This window comes from Rutidosis leptorrhynchoides, chromosome 10 (assembly GCF_046630445.1).
Source record: "Rutidosis leptorrhynchoides isolate AG116_Rl617_1_P2 chromosome 10, CSIRO_AGI_Rlap_v1, whole genome shotgun sequence".
Taxonomy (NCBI): Eukaryota; Viridiplantae; Streptophyta; class Magnoliopsida; order Asterales; family Asteraceae; genus Rutidosis; species Rutidosis leptorrhynchoides.
This window is the reverse complement of record NC_092342.1, coordinates 30,012,492-30,037,570: the sequence shown is the minus strand read 5'-3', so window position 1 is coordinate 30,037,570 and position 25,079 is coordinate 30,012,492. Positions and strand designations below refer to the sequence as shown.

The 25,079-nt window shown below is 34.2% G+C and overlaps 1 pseudogene; it reads right to left on the bottom strand.

The window, feature by feature from the left end:
* LOC139870162 (ARS-binding protein 1-like) overlaps positions 1–25,079 on the bottom strand; it is a 77,120-nt pseudogene that overhangs the window by 25,199 nt on the left and 26,842 nt on the right.

The following is a 25,079-nucleotide window of genomic DNA, read 5'->3' as shown; positions in this document are numbered from 1 at the left end:
GATTTTAGTGATGACTTTTCTAGATTTTTCGTCAACCTACAGCTGGTCTGGACGACAACTTCTTGACCTAAATCAAGAAGCGTGTGTCTTTTTCGGAAGACTTTACTTCCTTCAAATGATGGAATTGATTCATCGTGTAGATCCATCTTTCTTTCAAATGTATTACAGTAAACCGGGTAAAACTGATTAGTATCGTCCAAAGCAAAAGTACCTGCAATAATCTTGTACAAAAATATGTGATATATGTTTTAAATTGAATAACTTGGTACATTCTTCCCACACTTAGTTTCTTTCTTTGCCTTTTTATTTTCTTCTATTTCATTTTAAATGAATTCAAGCGTTTTAGGGTGTTTCTCAATTTATGTCCTTTTCGAGGTAACGATAATTTCGGTATTATCACCTAGTTTTCATCGTTCATAAATATGTATAAACATGATTTTGAGTTCATTTAATTGAAAATTTTTCAAATTTTCACAAAATTTGGCAAATAAACTAAGTGTAAACCCGAGAGAATTTATAACCCTTCCCCACACTTAAGATCATGCAATGCCCTCATTTGCATGAAATCAGACTATAATTATAAATTCATGAGGGTGATTAGTGTAGAAAAGTGATTAAAAATACCCAGTTTGTAAGCATATTATTTTACATCACATTTGATATTTTGCGCCTTGTCATCAAAATTAGTAGCTTTTTGTTGAACTTAATGACAGTCTTTGAAAGTGCGCTGTTTTACCCTGTTGTGTACATAACATAAAATACAAACATATATACATATTTTTGAAGTTTGGTATATAACCCCTACGTTCAAAAATTAATATAATATTTTTTTTTTTTTGCATACTTTAGATCAATAAAATTAAATGATAACAAAATTTGTCGCCCCGCCCTCGGGTAAAGCAATTTCGGCTCAACGACCTAGTCTTTAACTCACGACGAATTTTAGAAATCATTTTTTAAACTTAATGAATTAAAGTAAATTTTGTTTTTAAAAACTTAAATTAAAATGCATATTAATTTCATAAAAAAACCTACAAAACAAAAATTCAGAATGGAGGGAGAAAACTAGTTCTTTAGTGTCTGCTAGCGGAAAAGACCAATCGGGTTCCATTCTCGGAACTACACGAGAGCAGAACAACTAACTCTAGATAGCATTTTCTTTTTAGAACATTTGAATCTCCCCACACTTAGGTAGCCGTGGTGTCAAAATTGTGATTAACTTCATCGTTAATTTCTCTTGGTCCATAATCAACTTGCATATCCGTGACTTTTTCTTTAAGCCATTGGTCGGATTCCTGTGTAATATCCACAATTTCAACTAGTTTCTCCTTTTCTTTAGGTGATAGATTGGATACTAACCGGTTACATAACTTAAAGTTCCCCTTGGTTCTAGCATCGCGAATCCGTTTAATAAGTTTCTTCATTGAACTATTAATAACGGGATCATTTAATTTCGTATCAACAACGGGGTTCTTTGTTATCATGTCATCATTAGGTGTTACTTCATTTTCCCCATACTTAGGCGTTTCATTATTGCTAAGTATTACCGTTGGAGTTGGTAAAAGCACATGGTTCTTACCAATTGTTTTTACTGGTTCAACGGTTTTGGCTGGTGGAGATTTAGACTTTCGAATCATAAAGGTGATCGATTTGTCACCACTTTTAAGTGTCATTCTTCCATTTCCTACATCAAATAACGCCTTGGTGGACGCTAAGAATGGCCGACCTAAAATTAGAGGAATGTTTGGGTCCTCTTCTATGTCAATGACAATAAATTCGACTAGAAAGGTTAAATTGCCTACTTGAACGGGTAGGTTGTCAGTAATTCCAACTGGGTGCTTAATGGTTTGATCAAAGAGTCGAACACTCATATCCGTTGGACTTAACTTACCTACACCTAATCTCTTATATAAGGAAAGAGGCATAACACTTACACTTGCACCTAAATCTGCTAGTGCATCATACATGACACAATCACTAAGTAGACAAGGAACAATAAATTCACCCGGATCACCTACCCTAGGTGGAGGTTTTGGTGGAACTGTATTCACCGGGTTTACTTCTACGGCTTTTGTTTCTTGTACTTTCTTATTCTTTTTCTTCTTCTTCTTTCCAGAAGTATCACAATCTTTATTACTTATTACTTGCTCATACTCAACTCCTTTTCTTGGAAACGGGATGGGTGGTTTGTATGGTGACACCACTGGCTTTACATACTCGGGTGGTGGTGGTGGTGTAAATTCTTCATTGTTACTCTCATCTAAAACCTTCCCATCTTCTGGAGCTGGTTTTTCAGAATTTGTTGAAACCATATTAACATTCTCATTCCGAGGATTTACTTCAGTATTACTCGGTAGCTTTCCTTGTTCCCTCTCACTCATCATGCTAGCAAGAGTACCTACGTGTTTTTCTAGATTCAAAATGGAAGCTTGTTGAGTTCTTAATGACTGATCAAATCTCTCGTTCGTTTGGGTTTGAGTTTCAATAAATTGTGTTTGAGATTCAACTAGCTTGAATACCACGTCTTCCATATTTGACTTTTTCTCTTCGGTTTGTTGTTGTGGTTTATATAAGCCAGGTCTTTGTTGATTGAAAGTGTTGTTTTGAGTTGGTTGGTTATTCGGACCTTGTTGGTTATACCAGTTATTTTCGGGTCCTTTTGGATTGTAAAGAATGTTTTGATTTCGATTGAAGTTTAGCTTTGGCGGTTGATAATTATTTTGATAATTATTTCCAGGCCTTTGGTTCATATAGGAAACATTCTCTCGTTGTTCCAATGTTGGTTCAATGTGACAATCTTTCAATAAGTGTGGTCCACCGCATAGCTCACAACTGATTCGTATTGCGTGAATATCTTTATTCATCTTTTCCATTCGTCTTTCGAAAGCATCTATTTTTGCTGAAACGGAATCAAAGTCATGGCTAGAATCGGCTCTAGTCACTTTAGATGAACGAAAAATATCTTTTTCTTGGTGCCACTCATGCGAGTGGGAGGCTGTGTTATCAATAATTTTGTAAGCTTCAGTTGCGGTTTTCTTCATAATGGAACCACCAGCTGTTATGTCGATGTCTTTTCGTGTAGCAACGTTGACACCTTGGTAGAATATTTGTACTATTTGGTAAGTGTCTAAACCGTGTTGAGGACATCCTCTCAACATCCTTCCGAATCTTGTCCACGCCTCATATAATGTTTCATTTGGCTTTTGCGCGAACGTAACAATTTCTCCTTGAAGTCTCACGGCTTTAGATGCCGGAAAGAATTGTTTAAGAAATTTTTCAACTAAAACATCCCATGTGTCAATCGCCCCTTCAGGTAACGATTCTAACCAATCTTTGGCTTCTCCCTTTAAAGTCCAGGGAAACAACATGAGATAGATCTGCTCATCTTCCACTTCTCGGATTTTGAATAGTGTACAAATTCTTTTAAACGTACGAAGGTGTTCGTTAGGATCTTCATTCGGTGCACCACTGAATTGGCATTGGTTAGTTACCATGTGTAGAATTTGTCCTTTGATTTCATAATCTGGCGCATTAACTTCTGGCTTAATAATGGCGTGACCTTGGCCCGTGCGTGTGGCTCTCATTCGATCTTCCATACTTAGAGGTTCCGTTACTTCCATAATTGAATTTGTTGAATACGAATCACTAGAGGATTCTGATTTAATGGTTTGTGGCTCAGGAGGAATAATTAGTGGTTCAAGATCTTGGAATTGTCCTTGAATATGCTCCGGGTTCTTAATTGTGAAGTCGGGTTCAAAAGATGGATTATCGGAAATTTGAGTTGGAGTTCTTGTTCGACTAGATGACGATTCTAAAGAAAAATCAACGGCGACAATATTTGCTAGATGTCTTGATCGAGTTACAGGTGGTGAACGTATGAAAGGTGGTGAACGTTTTGCTCGGTGCATTCACAGAATATCCTATTAGTTATAAAAATAAGAAAAACTTATATAAGTTGTCCAATTAATAGACTTTTCTGATTTTGCCCACGTTTCGAATAGCCAAAAGATGTAGCAGGTAGCCAGGACCCTTTAAATCGGAAGCCCACAACTAGCCACTAACAAATCCAACTATTACTACGAACCAGAAAAATGTCAACGTCTATTAATTTAACCGCTTAAATAATTTTTCTTTCCGTTTTAAGATTTAGATAAGAAGTCCTAAAAACTAGAGTATCGAGAAATAAGGAAGAAATAGATTGCGCGTCGAAAAATGTTGAAAAATAAAAAGGTCGAAAAATAGGCGTCGAAAAATAAAAATAAGAAAGTAGTGCGAAATACGGCGTCGTAAAATTCTAAAGCACCTAAAACTTAGTCTAAGGAATAAGCACTTAAGGGATTTTACGGCAAAGCCTAAAAATTCTAGAAGTAAAAATAACTATGGCAAAACTAAACTTAATACTAAAAATTGCGACTATAGTCTAAAAATCTAAAGGTAATAAAACTAAAAAAAAACATTTTTTTTATAGACAAAATCTTAAAAAAATATATATTTTTTTTTAATAATTTTTTTTTTTTTTTACGTTTTTTTTTTTACGTTTTTGTTTTTTTTTTTTTACGTTTTTGTTTTTGTTTTTTTTTTTTTTTTAAAAACGATTTTTTTTTTACAAATTAATAATTTTTTTTATAATTATTATTTTTTTTCAAAACTTTTTTTTTAATTCATTTACTATTCATGAATAGTAAATGAAAAGAAATTAATTAATTTACTATTCACATGAAAGCGATATGATAGAAATTATTAATTACAAGTTACATAATATACCCCTGAAGTATTTAATAAATACGACTTTTTAAAACTTTACGTATCAAATTTTGATTCTAAAATATTATTATATTATTATATTCTATTTCAATATTATTATATTATTATATTCTATTTCAATATTATTATAATTAAAAATATAGCGTTTTAGCGCTCCCCGGCAGCGGCGCCAAAAACTTGATGTGTGCAGCGGGGTGTACGAAATAGTATTATTTTTAATACAAAATACTACAAAATATGACACAAGTTTTATTAATTTACGGATGGGATATACCTAAACCTTGCTACAACACTATAGGCAGTGTACCTAATCGTAGAGTAGTGTAGTTTTTAGTAAGTCCGGTTCGTTCCACAGGGAGCTGGTGATACTTACTATATTTTTAACTATATTTATATAAAATATATATAATTATATAAGTAGTAATATTATTATAAAAGGGGGGTTTTACCGTTTAATGACCGGTTTGTCGATTCTATATTTTAAGCGTAAAGATAAATGACGATAATTAAAGTGCGTAAAATAATGACAATAAATAAAATGACAGTAAATAAAATTGCGAGTAATAAAATGACAGTAAATAAAGATACGATGAGAAATATAATAAAAGAATTATGCTTATTTAAACTTCCGTAATCATGATGTTTGACGTGTTGATTTTAATTTATTACCATGGGTTAATTGTCCTTTGTCCTGGTTTATTTGATACGTCTATCTGGTTTTTGTCCATAATAGTCCATCGGTCATAAATATAAAGTGCGAGTATCCTCGTCAAATTACCCTTATACCCGAAGTCAAATATTCCAACTGATTAAGGATTTAAACTGTGACGCAGTTATCACTTCTGTCAACAATTACACCAGTTATCACTGTATGTAATCCACCCCTGTTTTAATTAGTTTATGAATATTAATTCATCCACTTGATCAGAATGAATAATCAATTACCCAACCCAATTGATTAATTAAATGATTATAACAGATTCCATATGAACATCACTAAATAGGACAACCATAATCATTATTAATTATTAGGTTAATTAATTTGAAGATAGGTCGACAGACTCCAATGAGTTGTCACTCAATTAGACAATACCCCCCATCTATTAATAGTCAATAGTTCAATTTCCACAAGTGTCGGTCTTTTGCCCAAACCTTAATTATGGTCCAAAGTTCAATAACCCCTTCTTAATATTTTAGCCCAACATCACGATTACTTCGGCTCAAATAAGCATAATAATAACTTAGTTACGATACATTAATGTAAAAAGGTTGAACATAACTTACAATGATTAAAAATAGCGTAGCGTTACACGGACAGAATTTCGACTTACACACTCAAACGATCTCTATCATAAATCTTATTATTATCATAATTTAAAATTAAAATTAAGATTATTTTTATATCTTATTAAGTTAACATTATGATAGAGATATAGAATATAGATATTGATAATTGATATTGATAAATAAGAAAAAGATAGAAAAAGGTGTGCGTTAATTGATCGTAATACGTTGCCTTTTATAGGCAAAATGTTAAATTGAATTTTCGCTTACGACCCCTGAACTATGCTCAATTAACAACTTTTTATTATTTAATATTATTCTTATTATGAATTATTTAAATATTATATTTTATTCTTGTGCATAGTTGACTTGTAATTTTTACACCGTTGCGTCGAGCGTTGAAAGTTGGTTCATGTCTTGGTTCCGGATTTTCGAACGTCCTTGCGTACTATTTTATATCGTGTACTTTGCGTTTTGTAACTTGTAATCTTGTCATTTTTAGACGTTCTTCATCAATAATTTGAACCTTTTTAATTGTATCTTGTACTTTTGAGCTTTTTGGACCTTTTTGTCTTCAATTTGTCGAATCTGCCTTTTGTCTTCGCACTTATTTAATATAAACGAATATCACTTGAAAATGGAACAATTGCAACTAAAATCTTGTCTTTCTTGGGGGATAATGCTATGAAATATATGTTCCTTTTTAGCCTTATCACACACCTTTGGCATAGCTGCTTCTGATTGTTGTTGTTGTTGCAGTTATTATTATTGTTGGGATGATTGTTGTAGTTGCTGTTGTTATTGTTGTTGTTGTTGTTGTTGTTGTTGTTGGGCCGTTTGTTGTAGTTGCGATTGATGTTGCGATTATTGGGATAATTATTGCGATTATTGTTGTAATTGCTGTTGTTGTTGTATTGGTGATTCTTATCACCGTTTTCCTCCCACTTTCTTTTGACTTGCTTCACATTGGCCTCTTCAGCAGTCTGTTCTTTAATTCTTTCTTCAATCTGGTTCACTAGTTTGTGAGCCATTTTACATGCCTGTTGTATGGAGGCGGGCTCGTGTGAACTTATATCTTCTTGGATTCTTTCCGGTAATCCTTTCACAAACGCGTCGATCTTCTCTTCCTCATCTTCGAATGCTCCCGGACACAATAGGCACAATTCTGTGAATCGTCTTTTGTACGTGGTAATATCAAATCCTTGGGTTCGTAACCCTCTAAGTTCTATCTTGAGCTTATTGACCTCGGTTCTGGGACGGTACTTCTCGTTCATCAAGTGCTTAAATGCTGACCACGGTAGTGCGTACGCATCGTCTTGTCCCACTTGCTCTAGATAGGTATTCCACCATGTTAACGCAGAACCTGTGAAGGTATGCGTAGCGTACTTCACTTTGTCCTCTTCAGTACACTTACTTATGGCAAACACCGATTCGACCTTCTCGGTCCACCGTTTCAATCCGATCGGTCCTTCGGTTCCATCAAATTCCAAAGGTTTGCAGGCAGTGAATTCTTTGTAGGTGCATCCTACACGATTTCCTGTACTGCTAGATCCAAGGTTATTATTGGTATGTCGCGCAGCCTGTACTGCGGCTATGTTTGAAGCTAGAAAAGTACGGAATTCCTCTTCATTCATATTCACGGTGTGTCGAGTAGTCGGTGCCATTTCCTTCAAAATAGTCAAATGGAACAAGTTAATCATACAGAATATTAAGAGTAGTTAATAGTATTTCGTAGCATAATATGAACTCATTTATAAAAGCTTTTTCTTCATATTAGCATTTTATAAGTTTAAATTCTGGTAGTACCTACCCGTTAAGTTCATACTTAGTAGCTAATATACAATTCAACTACTACAATTCTATATGAAAAACTGATTATAATAATATTTCGCGTTCAAACTTTTACACAATATTTTACAAACTTACAATACCGCTTATTTTACATATAGCATGAAATATAGCACACAATAAATTTGATACAAGATGGTTGTGAAGATAATTCTAGCTAGTACACAAGTCGTTCAGCAAAGGCAATAAATACACGTAATTCATACGTCCAGAAACAAGTCATGCATTCTGGTTTTACTAGGATTACTTCCCATCCTTGGTCTTGTGGAACATAACCGTTATGGCCGTTGATAAGACAGCGTGTTGTAACGTCGTCAAAGGGACGAGGGTTACGTAATGTCCAACAGTCCCGTAACAATCTAAAAACCTCATTTCTTACCCCAATTACCGACTCCGTCACTTGTGGGAACGTTTTGTTTAATAGTTGTAGCCCGATGTTCTTGTTCTCACTTTGGTGAGAAGCGAACATTACTAATCCGTAAGCATAACATGCTTCTTTATGTTGCATGTTAGCCGCTTTTTCTAAAACACGAAGTCCAATATTCGGATATATTGAGTCAAAATAATTTCTTAACCCATTGCGTAAAATAGCATTTGGGTTCCCCGCAATATATGCGTCAAAGTAAACACATCGTAACTTATGGATTTCCCAATGTGATATCCCCCATCTTTCGAACGAAAGCCTTTTATAAACCAAGGCATTCTTGGAACGTTCTTCGAATGTCTTACAAACTGATCTCGCCTTAAATAGTTGTGCCGAAGAATTCTGACCGACTCTAGACAAGATTTCATCAATCATGTCTCCGGGTAGGTCTCTTAAAATATTGGGTTGTCTATCCATTTTGTGTTTTTATACTGTAAAATAGACAAGAGTTAGATTCATAAAAAAAAATACTTATTAATACAAGCAATTTTTACATATATCATAAAGCATAAGCACACTATATTACATATATTACACCACACGAATACAACTATCTTATTCTGACTCGCTTGTTTCTTCTTCTTCGGTTTTGGTTCGTTTTGCCAAGTTTCTAGGGATGTATGATGTTCCCCTAATACGAGCCGTCGTTTTCCACATTGGTTTAGAAAAACCTGGTGGTTTAGAGGTTCCCGAGTCATTGTTACAACTTAAGGACTTCGGGGGTTGACGATACATATAAAGTTCATCGGGGTTGGAATTAGATTTCTCTATTTTTATGCCCTTTCCCTTATTATTTTCTTTTGCCTTTTTAAATTCATTTGGGGTAATTTCTATAACATCATCGGAATTCTCGTCGGAATCCGATTCATCGGAGAATTGGTAATCCTCCCAATATTTTGCTTCCTTGGCGGAAACACCATTGACCATAATTAACCTTGGTCGGTTGGTTGAGGATTTTCTTTTACTTAACCGTTTTATTATTTCCCCCACCGGTTCTATTTCTTCATCCGGTTCCGATTCTTCTTCCGGTTCCGATTCTTCTTCCGGTTCCGACTCTTCTTCCGGTTCCTCTTCGGGAACTTGTGAATCAGTCCACGAATCATTCCAATTTACATTTGACTCTTCATTATTATTAGGTGAGTTAATGGGACTTGTTCTAGAGGTAGACATCTATCACATAATATCAAACGCGTTAAGAGATTAATATATCACATAATATTCACATGTTAAAAATATATAGTTTCCAACAAAATTTGTTAAGTAATCATTTTTCAAGTAAACACAGTCGAAGTCCAGACTCACTAATGCATCCTAACAAACTCGATAAGACACACTAATGCAAAATTCTGGTTCTCTAAGACCAACGCTCTGATACCAACTGAAATGTCCTGTTCTTATTGATTAATAACGTTCCATGTTAATTGATTTCGTTGCGAGGTTTTGACCTCTATATGAGACGTTTTTCAAAGACTGCATTTATTTTTAAAACAAACCATAACCTTTATTTCATAGATAAAGGTTTTAAAAAGCTTTACGTAGATTATCAAATAATGATAATCTAAAATATCCTGTTTACACACGACCATTACATAATGGTTTACAATACAAATATGTTACAACAAAATAAGTTTCTTGAATGCAGTTTTTACATAATATCATACAAGCATGGACTCCAAATCTCGTCCTTATTTAAGTATGCGACAGCGGAAGCTCTTAATAATCACCTGAGAATAAACATGCTTAAAACGTCAACAAAAATGTTGGTGAGTTATAGGTTTAACCTATATATATCAAATCATAATAATAGACCACAAGATTTCATATTTCAATACACATCCCATACATAGAGATAAAAATCATTCATATGGTGAACACCTGGTAACCGACATTAACAAGATGCATATATAAGAATATCCCCATCATTCCGGGACACCCTTCGGATATGATATAAATTTCGAAGTACTAAAGCATCCGGTACTTTGGATGGGGTTTGTTAGGCCCAATAGATCTATCTTTAGGATTCGCGTCAATTAGGGTGTTTGTTCCCTAATTCTTAGATTACCAGAATTAATAAAAAGGGGCATATTCGATTTCGATAATTCAACCATAGAATGTAGTTTCACGTACTTGTGTCTATTTTGTAAATCATTTATAAAACCTGCATGTATTCTCATCCCAAAAATATTAGCTTTTAAAAGTGGGACTATAACTCACTTTCACAGATTTTTACTTCGTCGAGAAGTAAGACTTGGCCACTGGTTGATTCACGAACCTATAACAATATATACATATATATCAAAGTATGTTCAAAATATATTTACAACACTCTTAATATATTTTAATGTTTTAAGTTTATTAAGTTAGCTGTCCTCGTTAGTAACCTACAACTAGTTGTCCACAGTTAGATGTACAGAAATAAATTGATAAATATTATCTTGAATCAATCCACGACCAAGTGTATACGTATCTCAGTATTGATCACAACTCAAACTATATATATTTTGGAATCAACCTCAACCCTGTATAGCTAACTCCAACATTCACATATAGAGTGTCTATGGTTGTTTCGAAATATATATAGATGTGTCGACATGATAGGTCGAAACATTTTATACGTGTCTATGGTATCTCAAGATTACATAATATACAATACAAGTTGATTAAGTTATGGTTGGAATAGATTTGTTACCAATTTTCACGTAGCTAAAATGAGAAAAATTATCCAATCTTGTTTTACCCATAACTTCTTCATTTTAAATCCGTTTTGAGTGAATCAAATTGCTATGGTTTTATATTGAACTCTATTTTATGAATCTAAACAGAAAAAGTATAGGTTTATAGTCGGAAAAATAAGTTACAAGTCATTTTTGTAAAGGTAGTCATTTCAGTCGAAAGAACGACGTCTAGATGACCATTTTAGAAAACATACTTCCACTTTGAGTTTAACCATAATTTTTGGATATAGTTTCATGTTCATAATAAAAATCATTTTCTCATAATAACAACTTTTAAATCAAAGTTTATCATAGTTTTTAATTAACTAACCCAAAACAGCCCGCGGTGTTACTACGACGGCGTAAATCCGGTTTTACGGTGTTTTTCGTGTTTCCAGGTTTTAAATCATTAAGTTAGCATATCATATAGATATAGAACATGTGTTTAGTTGATTTTAAAAGTCAAGTTAGAAGGATTAACTTTTGTTTGCGAACAAGTTTAGAATTAACTAAACTATGTTCTAGTGATTACAAGTTTAAACCTTCGAATAAGATAGCTTTATATGTATGAATCGAATGATGTTATGAACATCATTACTACCTTAAGTTCCTTGTATAAACCTACTGGAAAAGAGAAAAATGGATCTAGCTTCAACGGATCCTTGGATGGATCGAAGTTCTTGAAGCAGAATCATGACACGAAAACAAGTTCAAGTAAGATCATCACTTGAAATAAGATTGTTATAGTTATAGAAATTGAACCAAAGTTTGAATATGATTATTACCTTGTATTAGAATGATAACCTACTGTAAGAAACAAAGATTTCTTGAGGTTGGATGATCACCTTACAAGATTGGAAGTGAGCTAGCAAACTTGAAAGTATTCTTGATTTTATGTAACTAGAACTTGTAGAATTTATGAAGAACACTTAGAACTTGAAGATAGAACTTGAGAGAGATCAATTAGATGAAGAAGATTGAAGAATGAAAGTGTTTGTAGGTGTTTTTGGTCGTTGGTGTATGGATTAGATATAAAGGATATGAAATTTTGTTTTCATGTAAATAAGTCATGAATGATTACTCATATTTTTGTAATTTTATGAGATATTTTATGCTAGTTGCCAAATGATGGTTCCCACATGTGTTAGGTGACTCACATGGGCTGCTAAGAGCTGATCATTGGAGTGTATATACCAATAGTACATACATCTAAAAGTTGTGTATTGTACGAGTACGAATACGGGTGCATACGAGTAGAATTGTTGATGAAACTGAACGAGGATGTAATTGTAAGCATTTTTGTTAAGTAGAAGTATTTTGATAAGTGTATTGAAGTCTTTCAAAAGTATATAAATACATATTAAAACACTACATGTATATACATTTTAACTGAGTCGTTAAGTCATCGTTAGTCGTTATATGTAAGTGTTGTTTTGAAACCTTTAGGTTAACGATCTTGTTAAATGTTGTTAACCCAATGTTTATAATATCAAATGAGATTTTAAATTATTATATTATCATGATATTATCATGTATGAATATCTCTTAATATGATATATATACATTAAATGTCTTTACAACGATAATCGTTACATATATGTCTCGTTTAAAAATCATTAAGTTAGTAGTCTTGTTTTTACATATGTAGTTCATTGTTAATATACTTAATGATATGTTTACTTATCATAGTATCATGTTAACTATATATATATCCATATATATGTCATCATATAGTTTTTACAAGTTTTAACGTTCGTGAATCACCGGTCAACTTGGGTGGTCAATTGTCTATATGAAACATATTTCAATTAATCAAGTCTTAATAAGTTTGATTGCTTAACATGTTAGAAACATTTAATCATGTAAATATCAATCTCAACTAATATATATAAACATGGAAAAGTTCGGGTCACTACATAACAAAAGTAGTTATCGTTGTTTTTAGACCACAAGATTTAGTTGTAAAGTTGATCTCCCGCAGGATCAAAAAGTAGATCTCGCAGATCCAAAAGTAGTACTGATTCGTGATATTTTAGACTAAACGTTTGTTTTGTTGCCCCGATGATAAGTTGGCAGTACCTTATCACCATGTTTAAATCATTATTAAGTAATACAAAGACATCACGGTCAAATGTATCGGGGACGTTACTCCCGATAGGCCTACCCCCAATAATTAAGAATGCCTTATCCTGAAAGCAATTAAAAAATATCACTGTGGGGTCTTAGTAGCATAAGCTAGTCATAGTACAGTTTAGGTTCGTACTTGTGTCTAAGTTGTTTAAAGTATAAAAGCAGCATGTGTCTCACCCCAGTAAGTATAAAAAGTGCTATAGAAATAAGAGTGGGGCTATGAAAGTCACCTTAGTAAGTAGAGAGAGAGTTATTCCTCGGAATAAAGAGTTGAACGAGTGAGCAGGAAAGTCAACCTATTGACATTTAAGAGTAGTTAAGTGTTTTGCCCATGTTTAAGTTTAAGTATGTGTTTAAGTATAGTTTGTTTTACTAAGTTTCTATTCCTAGTAAGTTACTATTTTTATAAAGTTTCTATTTTTAGAAAGTTTCTTATTTTACTAAGTTTCTATGACTAGAGAGTTTCTACTTTTATGAGTGTTTTTCATTTTAGGATACCTGCCGTATTAGATAAGCTTCCAATCACCCCTTTCCCTTCGAATGGCTAATTTAGATCTAGGGGCTTGAGCCATAGGACCCTTTAAATCGGAAATCCAAACCCTCTGCCTAGAATCTCGTAGAAACCATTCGTCAAGAAAGTTCGAAGATCTATACATCTCTAATACATATCCCAAAATGTTTTTGTGCTACAATATAAGTAGTAGGTTATAGGTGCTAGTAATAGTAATAGTGTATACATGTTAAGTACTAGTATAAGTAGTATTAGGGTTTAAGGTTTTAATATATATATATATGTATATATAATTCGTATATATACATAAAAATATTTTTTTTTTACATGTATATATGTATATATAAATCTAGGAGTGTTTATGTATATACTTATGAATAACAAGTTTATAATATGAATATGAATTAACAAAGATTAAAGTTTATGTAAATAGTTTAGGGTTTATGTTATACCTTTGAAGATTCAAGATAATTAACAAAGAAAAGATGAACACGATGAAGATGGAAGATCAAAGCCTTAAAAATCTTGAAGAACTCCTTGAAGATTCTTGAAGAACACGAAGAACAAGCTCGAAGATCCGAATACCACAAGAGAGGGAGAGGGAGAGATTGTTTTTGAGAGAGGATTTTGGTGTGATTTGTGAATGAGAAACTAGGAGTCTAGGAGTGTTTATATAGTGCAAGTATTAGAGTGTTAGTCAACATAATGATGTTCTAATTAATGATTTTATTTTGTTTTATAATTTTTAGTCAACAAAAGGTGGTACTAGTTTATAATTAGTCAACATAAGGATGTACTAGTTTATACTTTATTTTTAGTCAACATAAGGATGTAATTGTTTAAGATTCTTTAGTCTCATTATTATTACTATTATTATTATTATTATGTTTATTATTATTTTTACATTTACTACATGATAAGTATTATTTTCTTTTTACTAATTCATGACTTGTATTTATTTTTATTTAGTTTCCAATTGTTTTATTATTTATATAAATGTCACTTTTTATTTATTACTTATAGATTAATAGTTATAAATAATATTATTGAAATGCATAAATTTTAATTAGCAGTGAGTGTCGAATAAAAGTTTATTATTTGGTCAACGTTAAATTGATTGTGTATATAACAACCCTTAAATAATTAATACGTATAGTCAGACAGTAAACCCTAGGGTCATTTCAGTAATTTCAGAAGTCAAAAAGTGAGGGTTGTTATAAAATCCATCGTTATCCTTTCCCACTTCCATTGCGGAATTTCGGGTTGTTAAAGTAGTCCGGACGGTCTTTGATGTTCATCTTTGACTTTGGAGCAAGTTAGGCATTTTCCAACATAAGTAGCGACGTCCCTTTTAATGTTCGGCCACCAATATTGTTCCTTAAGGTCGTGGTACATCTTATTGGCACCGGGGTGAATCGAATATCTTGACTTATGGGCTTCGTCTAAAATAAGGCTTCGTAGGTCCCCATAACTAGGTACTCAAATTCTTCCAGCGAAATATCGGAGCCCAGTTTCTTTAACTTCGAATCGAGAGGTGTGGACGTTTAAGTGTTCGAGAGAAATGTTTTCATCCTTGAGAGCCTCGTCTTGGGCTACACGAATTTGACTATTGAGGTTGGTGTGAATGGTGATGTTTAAAGCTCGGACACGAAGAGGCACCGCTCTTTCCTTTCGACTAAGGCATCGGCTACTTCGTTTGCCTTCCCGGGATGGTAACGAAGCTTGCAATCATAATCGTTTAAAGTTTCAATCCACCGGCGTTGTCGCATGTTTAATTGCTTTTGGTCGAAGATGTGTTGGAGGCTTTTGTGATCGGTGAAGATAGTACTCTTGGTTCCATAAAGATAGTGTCTCCACATTTTAAGTGCAAAGACAACGGCTCTAAGTTCGAGATCATGTGTCGTGTAGTTCCGTTCATGAATTTTTAGTTGTCGAGAGGCATAAGCAATGACTTTCTTTCGTTGCATCAATACACACCCAAAACCATGTTTCGAGGCATCGCAATATACAACAAAATCATCATTGCCTTCGGGAAGAGACAAGATAGGAGCGGTGGTTAGCTTTGTCTTCAAGACTTGAAACGTGGATTCTTGCTCGGTCGCCCAAATGAATTTCTTTCCCTTGTGAGTTAACGCGGTTAGAGGACGTGCAACCAAAGAGAAGTTTTCGATGAATCTACGATAGTACCCAGCGAGACCCAAGAATTAACGTATGTGAGTAGGAGTAGTAGGAGTCTCCCATTTTCTAATGGCTTCGATTTTTGAGGGATCGACCTTAATACCTTGATCGCTTACAACATGACCAAGAAATTGAACTTCCTTCAATCAAAATTCACACTTGGAGAACTTGGCGTAGAGTCGTTCTTGTCTAAGGAGTTCGAGTACGAGTCGGAGGTGTTGTTCGTGTTCTTCTTCGCTTTTAGAATAGACCAAGATGTCATCGATGAACACAATAATGAATTTATCGAGATACGGTTTGCACACGCAGTTTATAAGGTCCATGAACACCACCAGTGCGTTAGTGAGACTAAATGGCATTACAAGAAATTCATAACTACCATAACGAGTCCAGAAAACGGTTTTGGAGACATCTTCCCCCTTAACCCCTAATTGATGATAACCCGAGCGGAGATCGATTTTCGAATATACATGAGATCCTTGTAATTGATCAAAGAGGTCATCGATGCTTGGAAGAGGGTATCGGTTCTTAACCGTCAATTTGTTTAGTTCACGATAGTCGATACACATTCGTAGGGATCCATCTTTCTTCTTAACGAATAAAATCGAAGCGCCCCATAGTGAATGGCTAGGTTGGATAAAACCACGGTCAAGTAGTTCTTGAATTTGACTTTGCAATTCTTGCATTTTAGATGGAGCAAGTCTATACGGTGCACGTGCTACGGGTGTGGCTCTCGGAATAAGATCGATTTGGAATTCAACCGGTCGATGAGGTGGAAGACCCGGCAATTCATCGGGAAATACACCGGAAAAGTCACTAACAATTGGCACATCATCGATATGCTTCTCATCGGACTCGACTTTCTTAACGTGGGCAAGGATTGCAAAACAACCCTTACGGAGTAGTTTTCTAACTTTAAGGCACGAGACGAGGTTGAGTCCAGTGCAACTCTTATCGCCATAGACAATCAAGGGTTCACCGTTCTCGATAGGAATCCAGATTGCATTAAGATCGCAAAGAATGTGAGATTTCGTTTTGACCATCCAATTCATACCGATTATTACATCGAAACTTCCTAGTTCTATGGGGTATCAAGTCAATTTCAAACTCATTACCCAAAATATTTAACGTAAACCCCCGGTAATATATGTCGGCACTCAATAGGTTTCCGTTGGCCACCTCAATGGCATAAGTAGTATCTAGGGGGAGTGATGGAGTGCTAAGAGTATGAACCAAAGTCTTGGATATAAAACATTTATCGGCACCCGAATCGAATAAGCAAGAAACATAAGTTTTGTTGAGAAGAAACATACCCGTGACTAGTTCATTGTCATCTCGGGCCTCTTGGGCGTTAATGTTGAAAGCTCGCCCGTGTGTATTGGGGTTAGCTTTCTTCTTCAGACATGCATTTCTAAAATGACCCGTTTGGCCACATTCAAAACAAGCACCCGATTTTGGTGCATTGGGCCCCTTTTGAGCGACGGGGGCGGCACTTCTACAATCGTTGGCCACATGACCACTCCTTTGGCACCGGTGGCAAAATGATTTGTCACATTCACCATAGTGATGTTTGTGGCATTTGTTGCAAAAAGGTTTATTTCCGCCATAACTTTTCTTGGCGTTGGAGGTGAAAGGCTTTTTGGTGAAGTTGTTGTTGTAGTTGATTGATGGAGTGGCTTCCCATTTTCTTTTGTTGCTACCCGACTTATCCTCGGCTTTAGGTGCCGGTACTTCGATTTCGTCCACTGTTTCTATCAATTTGCAGGCCATATTCAAAGCTTCTTGATGATTGGTGGGTTTGGATGACATTACTCCGTGTTTGATGCTCTTTGGAAGACCATCCATGTAAAGTTCAACCCTTGAAGACTCGAGGTTCACAAGGTTTGGGCACATCAAGGCTAATTCAGAAAATCGTTGATTATAAGCCTTGAGATCGTTTCCGACCGCTTTTAAAGTTCTTAGCTCTTGTTCGAGCTTTCGGGTTTGTTCACGAGGTAAATATTCGATGATCATCTTTTCCCTTAAATCGGCCCAAGAGAGGGCGTGGGCTTCATTGGTACCCACCGATTGTACATAGGTGTTCCACCATGTGAGGGCGACACCGGTGAAATTGTGAGTGGAGTATTTGACCTTATCTTGGTCCCGACAACCGCTTATGCTAAAAACGGCCTCTGTTTGTTCGAACCATCGAGTGAGAGTAACCGGTCCCCCGGTCCCATCAAAAGTATGAGGTTTACACATCATGAAGGCTTTGTAGGAGCACCCTTCGCTTGAGTTATCGGCCCCTTGATTGTTGTTGTGGTTGTTGTTATTGTTGTTGTTGTTGTTGGATGAGTGTCCGAACATGGCCGCATCCACGGCGGTGGCTATCATTCATTGTAGAGCTTGTTCGGGTGTTTCATGGCGTGGCACACGGCGAGGAGGCATTGTTCCTTCAGAACACAAGAATATCGTTGATTAGTATTCTCAATAATACTAACCGTGATATGGAACGAGGATAAAGAGAAAATTTTTCCTTGACTCGCCTTAAATTCTTTATGTCATAATGTCGGAACGTTCATATGAGTCACCGTAATATAATCCCGGAAATTATATTACCCTGATTCATATGTGCATTCGACATTATTTCATATAGTTAAGGTGGCGCATTAATCAAATTAAACAACGTGAGATTAAGATGGAATATAAGTTACATATGAATCGAAGAGTTCAAGTATAAATGCACAAGTAGTCATGTAATTCCTACTTCAAGTCTATATGCCGGTTGTAGTCTAGACTCACCAATGTACCCTATGACTCGGGGTTGACACCAATGAACTCTAAATCCCTACAACCAACGCTCTGATACCATCTGTAGCGACCCGACAAAATTGTCATTGATGACACCGTCTACTTAGGTCCCGTTACGTGGTCATAAGTCTTTAAAATGACGTTTGACCAAAATATGTCGCATTCATTTCAAATGTAAAAGTGTTTCAAGTTTACAAAGGTAGTTCCACGACTTGTTACATTACAATGTTTAACGTACAAATGAAACCTATGCGACACAATTTTGAAAGTAATCCAAAATATGCTCCATGTATGCATATATACTCGACATCCAAGCAAGTATCAAAAAGAGTGCGGAAGCATGTATCACATAGCATTTAAGGACCTGAGAAAACATATAGAAAACTGTCAACGAAAAACGTTGGTGAAATCATAGGTGTATTAGTAACGTTGTTTTTGAACCACAAGATTTAATATAGTTGATTATCAAAATAGTTTGTATTCCAAAAGTATGTTCGCGAGCACCCAATTATCAAGACTTAACTGTTTTGTACCCTGTTACGTAGTGTTAGAACATACACTATACTCGAAAATATATTTCATCCGCTAACGGTAGCGAACCGTCCGAATGAGGCTCGTCAAGCCCATGTGATCGCATAATATAAGTTCTCATTTACACCCTGCAAGTGTAACTAATGATAATTGAATTGAGGCTTTTTGTTCAAACTCGCACGTGGAATGTTTGTTTTCGTACTTGTGTTCAAAGCATAAAAGTATGATACGTATATCTTTCTCATCCCATAGTTTAAAAGTAAAAGTTGTTGAAAAGGTGGGACTATGATCTCACCTTGAGTGCACGAGTAAAATAAGGTACTTCACAAAGTAACGTATGTAAGACCGAATGCTAGTCTTGACCTAAACAAATAGGTTGTATCAATAACAGTAAACACGATTGGTCAAAGTGTGCAATTAGTCCTATGGCTCGTTACGACTCGATTATAATAGCATGTGAATCAAATTGTCATGTTTCATGCAAGGTACAAGTATAAAAGCATGTTAGAATGCTTGCATAAGTATTTGATTAAGTTTGGACAAAAGTCAACTTTGGTCAAGTCAAAGTCAACGAAAAAGTCAACACGTTCGGGTCGGGTCCCGAACTATTTTTCTGAGGTTTTTATTCATATATAAGCATGTTAGAACAAGTTACATGTGAATCGGAGGTGCGTAGCATAGCAAACATTTTTCGAAATTTGACAATGTAGGTCAGAAGCCAAACACGGCAAATGCCGCGTCGCGACCAAGGAAGGCCGCGCCGTGACACTTAATGTGGTCTGGTGCCTGGTCAGTTTCAGTTGTTCAAGTCTAAATCCAATCTTCAATTTAGCACAATTCACAAACCGTAAACACTTACGACACGTATCTTATATCGTGGGAAAGGTAATTTAACAAGGAACACAACTAAACACGTTTCATCAATCAAAAACATCATTTGCAATAATCGAAATTCCAAATTAAATGATCAATTAATGCTCATCATTAATGCTTCAATTTCATAAATGCATAATTATGATTTGGGAAATAAATGCACACATATGATATGCCGTTTCGTAGATAATTACGCATACAATGCAACTAAACACTTACAAACAACATCGCAAAGCATTCATTGCATCAAAGGTTCATTTTACTCCTATCAAACCCTAACCCAAATTCACAAATTTAACAATTTTACTTATGAAGCTAATCCATGTCAACCTACATGTCAATTTGAAGCTATTGATGTTAGAAACACATTTAATACATGCACTTTCAACATTTAACAATATTTAATCATCCAAAACCCAAGATTAAACACACCCATTTGATAAGTTCATGCTAGTTACCCAAAACAACAAATTGAGCAAACCAAACACATATTCATGTTAGAGTTGAGTCATAGACACTAATTAACACTTTTATAAGTTAAAAACATCAAGAACAAAGAATATAGTGATTTTAGAAAGTTACCCAAATGTAATGAAATCGGTATGGAATCGAAGAGGAATATGCGAGGATTCCAAATATGTAATTTGTTTGGATTGATGCTTGCTCGATTTGAAATAGATGATGATTCTTTGCTTGAGAGTTGAGAGAATTTGAAAGTATCAAAAGTAGAAAAAGGGAGGATGAATGAGTGGATGGAGGAGAAGGGTTGACTAGTTGACCTAGTCACTAGTTTGATCCTTTGGCGACTTTAGTCCTTCGAGTTTAAATCGGGTGCGTGAATTACCTAAACGAAATATTTTTAAAACGCGTATTAACAGAGGATGTTATAATTATATAACGAACTTTAAAATAGTTAAACGGAAAGTAAACAAAAAAAGGCGGGATGTTACATGTATTATGGAAAATACTCAAAGGTAGATATGATATTATCAAGAAATAACGCTGACCATAAAAAAAATTGAAGATATTAGTAGATACTCTTATAAGAATCCCAGAGATTCTTATTATTGATCTGATAACATGGATCATCAATCTAGTATTTCTTGAATATCTCAACATCTTGTTTAATCATACAAAGAATTCACAAAAGAAAAGGAAATAAGAGTTATTTTTTTTTTTTTGAAAGCATTGATTAAGTAAACCCTAAGCAACCTTAGACTTAAATGATCTGAATCTTCTAAGATGTCTGGCTTGTTATGTGTCACTCCTAAATAAATGATTTTAGACCATAACACATATATGTTTATTAGGTGTTTTTATGTACTACAGATTGTAACTTGTTTGCAGGTAATATATTTTAATCATCTTACTGAAATTTTAATATGAATACTGATAAAGTACAAAATCAATCACATGGTGGAAATATTTGTATTGCATATAGTGGTACCACACACACACTATACTTAAATCTAAGAAATATTTCATTAATTTGAAATCAACTGAAGGAATTATAAAATCTATATCAGGTCATGGAAACTTGATAAAAAGAACGAGAAAAGCAAAATTCATGATACCAAATGGTACGAATTTTCTGATAAATAATTTCTTGTTTTCTCCCAAATCAAAGAGAAATTTGTTAAATTTCTCTGATATATATCATAATGGATATGATTATCAGTAAATGATAACAGAAAATGAGAAATATCTATGTAGCACCGAAAAGCACATATGATGAAAAACGTAGCGCATATGATGAAAAGCGCATATGATTAAAAGCGCATATGATAAAAAGTGCATATGATTAAAAGCGTATATGATTAAAAGCGCATATGATGAAAAGTGCATATGATGAAAAGCGCAGCGCATATGATTAAAAGCGCATATGATGAAAAGCGCATATGATTAAAATCGAATATGATAAAAAGCGCATATGATGAAAAGTGCAGTGCATATGATTAAAAGTGCATATGGTAAAAAGGATATATAATGAAAAAGCACATATGGTGATTAATGAAAAGCACATATGGTGATTAATGAAAAGTATATTGTGAAAAGGAATCACAAATGTTTCTTGAAAGAATTCAATGTGAAATATTGGGATAAATTCATCCACCTTGTTGACCATTTAGACATTTCATGGTTCTAATAGACGCATCTAGCAGATGGTCTCATATTTGTCTATTATCAAATTGAAATGTGGCATTTGCAAAGTTTATTGCTCAAATTATTAAATAAAGAACACATTTTTCGATTACACCATTAAAAGGGTGAGACCTGATAATGCTGGAGAATTAACATCTCAAGCATTTAATGATTATTATATGTCTATAAGGATTATTGTTGAACATCCAGTTGCTTATGTGCATTCAAAAAATTGGTTTAGCTGAATCAATAGATAAACGCTTGCAGCTAATAACTAGACAATTGGCAATGAGTACAAAACTCTCAATATTTATACGGGGACATGTAAATTTACATGATGCGACATTAATTCGCATTAAACCAAGTGCAAGTCATAAATATTCTCCCCTACCAACTTAATTTTGGTCGAGAGCCAAATATTTTCCACCTTAGAACATTTGGTTGTGCAGTGTATTTTCAATTGCACCACCACAACGCACTAAAATGGTTCCTCAAAGAATGATGGAAATATATGTTGGATATGAAACTTCAATCATAAGATATATTAAACCCATGACGGGTGATGTTTGTCATTTAAAAAAAATGTATTCCCTATATTAGGGGGAGAAATGAAAAATAAAGAAAAGATGCTTCATGATGTGAACATCAATTAAGGTATATAGAACTCGCATAAAAGAATGCGAAACGAAAGTTCAAAAATAATCCATATGCAAGAACTTGCAAATTGATTACTTTATGCATTTAAAGATACAAAAAGAATGACTAAATCATATATAATAGCAGGAAATGCTCCAGCTCGAATTGAAATTCCAAAAGCTGACAATAATGTGACTTATGAATCTTTGCCACGTCTGAAACGTGGAAGACCAATTGGTTCCAAAGATAAGAATCCTCGAAAAGAAAAATTAGCTGATAATGAGGTAAAAGAAAATGTTCAAGAAGAACTACAAATCAATATTCCTTCTGCAGATGATATTGATAAATGTAAATACATAAATTGCGATAAATTATGCAATATTATGGAACCGAAATGAAATGAAAAATCTTGATGAGATATTTTCATATAATGTTACAATGACATCATGAATAAAGATGATGATCTAGAACCAAAATCTGTCATTGAATATCAAAATAGACATGATTGAGCTAAATGAAAATGAGCAATACGAGCTGAATTAGAATCGCTCAATAAAAGAAAAAAATTCGGATCAATCGTTATCACTTTTAAATATGTGAAACATATGGGATACAAATGAATTTTTATCCGAAAAAGAAATGTGCAAACGAAGTTACAAGGCAAAACAAGACTTGTAACTCAAGATTTCCCACAAAGACCAGAATTGAATTATGAGGAAAACTTATTATCCTGTAATGGATACAATTACTTATTAGATACTTAATCAACCTGGTAGTTACTTAAATGCATCTCATGAATATTGTTACTACTTATCTGTATGGATCACTTGATAGTGATATATATGAATATACTTGAAGGGTTTAAGGTATCATAAACATCTAATGCAAAACCCAAGGGAATGTATTCCATTAAATCATAAAGATTTTAAAATGGGTATATACAATCGGGACGTATTTGGTATAACCAATTAAATGACTACTTGATAAGAAAAGGCTATACATATAAACTTATTTGCACGTGTGTTTTTATTATAAAAACAATGTCCAAATATGTAATCGTAGTTGTTGATGTCAATGATCATAATGTCATAGGGACAAATAACAAGATCAAATGAAGTCATTCTATTTTTAAGGAAAGAATTTGAAATGAAAGATCTCGGAAAACCCAAGTATTGTTTTGGTTTACAAATTGAGCATATACCTAATGGTTTACTTGTACATCAAACAACTTAAACTGTAAAGATTTTAACACATTTAATTATGGACTGACAGAACCATTAAGTACTCATATGGTTGTTAGATTACTCAATATTGACACTGATCCATTTCGTCCCCGTGAAGATCATGAAGATCTTATTGGATCAGAAGTTTCATAACTTAGTGAATTGGGGCTCTTATGTATCTTACAAATTATACAAAAACTGACATTTCTTTTGCAGTTAATTTGTTGAAAAGGTTCAACTCAGCCCCTACTAAAATACATTGGAATGGGATCAAATATATATTTTGATACCTTCGGGGAACTACTGATTTATAATTATTTTATTCTAACAACTCGAAACAAGATTTGTTTGGTTATATAGATGCGGATTATTTGTCTGATCCACATAAAGCTAAATCTCAAACTAGATATGAATTCCTAAATGGGGGCACTCAATATCATGGCGTTCTCAAAAACAAACACTTGTTGCAACATCATCAAATCATGCCGAAGTGATTGCATTACATGAAGCCACTTCGGAATGTTTTTGGTTGAGATCAATGACACAACTCATTACTAATTCTTGTGGACTAGAACGCGATAAAAGTTCAACAACTATCTATGAAGATAATGCAGCTTGCATAGCACAGATGAAAGAAGGGTATATCAAAAGTGGCCGAACAAAACACATACCTCCTAGATTCTTCTCATACACTCAAGATCTCATCAAGGACAACCAGATTGAAATGAGATATGTTCAATCCAGTAAAACTCTGCGATCTTTTAACCAAAAGCACTTCCAACTGCTGTTTTCATAACACACGTTCACAATATTGGCATGAGACAAGTTCAAAAGATGTGACGACTCAACGATGTCTACTTGAGGGGGAGTCAACTCTATGCTGCACTCTTTTTCCCTTGGCTAAAGTTTTTATCCCACTGGGTTTTTCTTTAACAAGGTTTTTAACGTAGCAGTACTAGTTGATCTGTAACGAAATAAAATTATCATCCAAGGGGGAGTGTTATGATATATGGAGTAACAGTCAAATATGG